Genomic DNA, 4,725 nt, shown 5'->3' with positions numbered 1-4,725 from the left:
ACAACACAAACCTCACACTAGAGATGGGATTTATGGCTCTTTGAAGTGAGTAGTAGATCTCTGGGAGCCGTTCCTTTCAAAGAGCTGTTCAAAAGACTGGCTCATTTTAGTTACCAGTTACTTTGTAGATTTGGATTGTAATTACAAATCACTTCAACCCTATATACATTTCGGCCATATATAGGCCTACATTTCCGCCATTTGAAAATAGCCGATCTACGTTGCGACGCATTGTGAGCTTGTAGATCGGCTATTTTCAGATGATTTTTCTAAATTGTATTAATTGGAAAACCTGTGAAATGGGACATTCTGCATAATGAATACTTTCTACTATTGGTAGGCTACTTGTCTTTAAGTACATTTTGATACCGATACTTTTGTACTTTTATTCAACGAACATTTTGAATTCCACACTTTTACTTGTAACATTATTTCTACATTGCAGTAGGCCATTGATACTTTTACTTAAGTAAAGAATTTATTCCCCCTCCTCAATAAAAGAAAAAAAAATGAAAGAAAAGGGAACGGCTCCCTATAGTGTGAACCGGATCTCATCGTTCATTTAAAGAGCCGTTCAAAGACTCGATTCGTTCGCGCCAACTTCTACCTCACACCTCCTGGACAGACAGACAGACAGACAGACAGACAGACAGACAGACAGACAGACAGACAGACTGGGACTGCCATGTTCGAACTTTTTGTTTACCTTTTCCTCTGCAAATGAACAGCGCAGCGCTCACACAAAAGCATCAAAAATAGCAGATCTACACGTTTGAAGCGCGAGGCTTTCGCTCCACTAATATAGACAGGTCCATTTCAAAGATGAATAAGATTGCACTTTGTTTCCAAGCTTCGACACACTAACGCTGGGGTTCTCAAACCTTTTTAGGCCGTGACCCCCAACATAAACATATTTGAACTGGGGACCTCCACCCTGACAAGCACTTGGAATTGTAGGTAGGCCTATTGCATTTAATGTGACTCGGTTCCATAGATAAAAAAAATTGAAACTAGCATATCTACATAAGCTCACAAGTCACAACGTTGTGAGCTTGTAGATTGTGAGCTTGTAGATCTGCTATTTTCACAATGACCCGAAGTTTGTGAACCACCACACTAACGCCTTGAATGAAGAAGAACGTGTAGGTATTTGTAGGCAGTTTTGACTGTGTAGCAGTATGGGCGTTTTCCACCACCCATCCTCCTCCCACTGGTTGGTCCACTGATTGACAGCAGTACTTAAGCAGTATGGCTCTCAGCTGCCAATTGACCGATCGCTATGCCCCTCCTAAAGCCGTGCTTGCCCAATGCCACGTTTAGCGACAGGTTACTAAGGCGGGTGCCTTGGCAAGCTGCCATGGCGGCGTGCAGCAATAGCACCCAGCTGCAGACTAACCTGCCACAAACGTCCAGGAAGAAAACAATAGCCTATACTGAAGTCAGATTAACATACAGTACACAAGTGTTACCAGTTATATTTTCTCATGAAGTGCTCCTAAATTATTCCCGTGGGTTGGTTTGTGTAGGTCAGTGCAATCCGTTCTGTTTTTGTTTCAGTGTTTGTGACACGGAAGCGAGTGGGTGGGACGTTCGCGAACGAATCGAGTCTTTTGAACGGCTCTTTGAAATGAACGATATGATTCGGTTCACAGTAGGGAGCCGTTCCTTTCTATGAACAGTGGTGGGAAAAGTACTACATTTCTTTACTTAGGTAAACATATCAATACTGCAATCAAGTTTGGAATGTTATTAATGTAGGCTACTAGAGTAAAAGTAAAATAGTATTGGTATCAAAATGTACTTAAAGTACCAATATTAGAACGTACTCATTATGCAGAATGTCCTGTTTCACAGGTTTTCTAATGAGTAAAATGTAGAAAAATCATTTGCAAATAGCTGATCTACAAGCTCACAATGCATCGCAACGTGACACATTGTGAGCTTGTAGATCACCTATTTTCAAATGCCAGAAATGTATCCAATGGCCAAAATGTACAGGCCTATTTGGGTGGAAGTGATTTACAATCATAATCAAAATCTACAAAGTAACCAGTAACTAAAATGAGCCAGTCTTTTGAACGGCTCTTTGAAAGGAACGGATCTCAGAGATCCGGTTCACTTCAAAGAACCATAAATCCCATCTCTATCTAGCAGCCAGACTAGCGGTACACCGATGCGCGCCGCCATGGCAGCTTGCCAAGTCTGCTGCGTTAGTAACCTGTTGCTAACTTGGCATTGGACGAGGACGGCTTTAGGAGGGGCATAGCGATCGGTCAATTAGCTGTCTGTCTTTGCAAGCTGGAGGTGCTGCACCTTGCACTGCAGGTGTGTGCATTATGCACAGCACAGGTGGTCCACCAGCTCACACTGGCCTTCTGGCTTCAGCTATATTGGTGTCTGGCTCAGTAAAGGTATGTTTCTATTTGTGCTGCTTATAGTTATACCATGTAACTTTTTTTATAAAACAAATCTTAAAATTGTCCTAACTGTTAAATCTCTAAAGTTTTAGAACACCCACTCCGTTATTTTCAGCTTCTGAAGCCTTCTCTTTATATGTTTTCTATGAGCCGTGAGGGGGGTAGAATTTCGCGGCAAAATGACGTAATCGGCATCATCTGTATACGTTGTGTATACGTTGGCCAATCACATCGCAGATCATACACACATGATACACTACCGGCCAATTACAGTGCATCTTGCGTCTTTTCAGGTAATAGCTTGCTTCAACAGCTTTGTTTACGCTGGTCTAGAAGTCTAGCATGTAACTCCCCAACCGCTGCTCGTAGAGGGACACGAAAGACTCTATGGATGCGTCTCGGCGAGGCGGACGCGGTGGTCTGAAGGCCTGGTCCGCGGCGAAAAACGGCCGAAAAAAGCAGACGCGACCGCGGTTTGCTATACTGCTACAGACCACTAGGACTTATGGGCAGTCCCCATAATGTAGAGCAGGGGTCTTCAACAGGGGGTCCGGGACCCCTAGGGGGTCCTCAGAGTTACTACAGGGGGTCCTCCAAATCTTTGTGGGATAGAAACCTTTTTTCTCCTTTTTTATATTAACAATTTGAAGCCAAGTGTCCATATTGTGAGAACTGTAGGCAAAGAGGTTTGGTGTAGAGGGGAAAAAGAGCAGACTAAGTACAGAGTAAAAGGTGAAGTTTATAGGTAATGACGGGGCAAGTGATTCAATATCTGGAAACACAGATGGACATGAATCCAAAATACACTGTCAAACGATGAAACTATATGGAATCTATGTAAAGGTTGTGGGGTCCCTGCTTCATCTCTCTCTCAACTAAGGGGTCCTTGGCCTGAAAACGTTGAAGACCCTGATGTAGAGGTCTCACTAGTGCTGACTACTGGGGTTTTTGTGTTGAACAGGATACTGTCTGTCGCTAGCCACTGTTAGCAAACCACCGCGTTACCATGGAGACGGACAGCAACAGGACGATTACTTTCTAATACACACAATACCCCCCCCCCCATCCCCCCTCCCCATGGCGTTACCATGACGACCACAGGACACAATCACTTGCAACACAAGCGCTGCTCCAGCTCCAATAATCCACTCCTGGACGGGACATGACAACCAACTAACACTCAGCATTTAAAGTAACTTTAAAGTTAAAGTAGCAACACATACTCTGTTAAGAGCCGCTGAAAGTTGTCGTGAGTGTCTAGGCTACGCTACAGCCTATCCCAACGAGCAATTTGAGGGCTAAATGACGTAACTTGTACGTTTAAACGTCAACTAGACGTCTAGCTAAAACTAATTTATCAAGGGTTTAAATTGGCAATTTTTTTCAACGTCTATACATAGACTCGACATTGTATCAACGTCATTTAAACGGCTACATTTCGCCGTTAGCGGCCGCCGAAAGCAGTGAAAATGATGGCAGCCAGCAGCAATTTCTTGGTTTTGAGACCCTGTACCCCAGGTCAGTCAATCTAAGAGAAAATATGGCTTAACCCCAACAAAATTGATACAAAAGGTTTTTCAATGGATTCTGGTAGTATTGGGTGTGCTAAATAACATACTCAAAATCTACCAACATCTACCTCCCAGAAAGCCGCCATTTTCAAGATGGCGTCCGAGTTGACTGTGGGGAGCTTAACCCTTCTTGTGCCTATCCCGGACAAGTTCGGGATTTTTTCAATTCAATACAATATCTTTTTTTGCTATTTTACTTACCCTGAGCTGCTTGTAGAGATGTGGGTGGTCCTGGCTCGTCCTACGCTTCCCAACGACCGAGTCTAGATGGTCCGACGATTTATTCCATTGAAAATGTTTTAGAATAAAGTTTAGAGCCCCCCCAAAAAAAGTCAATCTATACTGTCGGCGGCGCGACATATTCCGGGGTGCCGATCCCGATCTAGTCCGGGATTTTTAATAAAATGAATTCATTAATCGGAGGCCTCAACAAAGCCCCGGTCTAAATTTCCATCCATGCCCCGGGCCGCGATTCTGTTTACATCGGCCCGTAATCGAGTAACGCCGCCGCACCGCGCCGCCGACTCCAATACAAACTCACAACCTTAGAGACCTTTTTCTCTGAACTGTGTTCCCAGGGCAGCGACAAAGTTTTTTTGCGGCTAAATAGCTTCAGATCGGGCTTCTAAAAAATAAAGAAGCCAATAGCTAACTGTTAGCTCACTTCCTCCGGTCTTTGTTCATAACAGTGTTTGCAGTGAAAGCCCAAGCCACTTCTGCCTGTGTACCCGGAAGTT

Source organism: Nannobrachium achirus (genome assembly GCF_963921795.1).
Source record: "Nannobrachium achirus genome assembly, chromosome: 5".
Taxonomy (NCBI): Eukaryota; Metazoa; Chordata; class Actinopteri; order Myctophiformes; family Myctophidae; genus Nannobrachium; species Nannobrachium achirus.
This window is presented reverse-complemented; position numbering follows the sequence as displayed.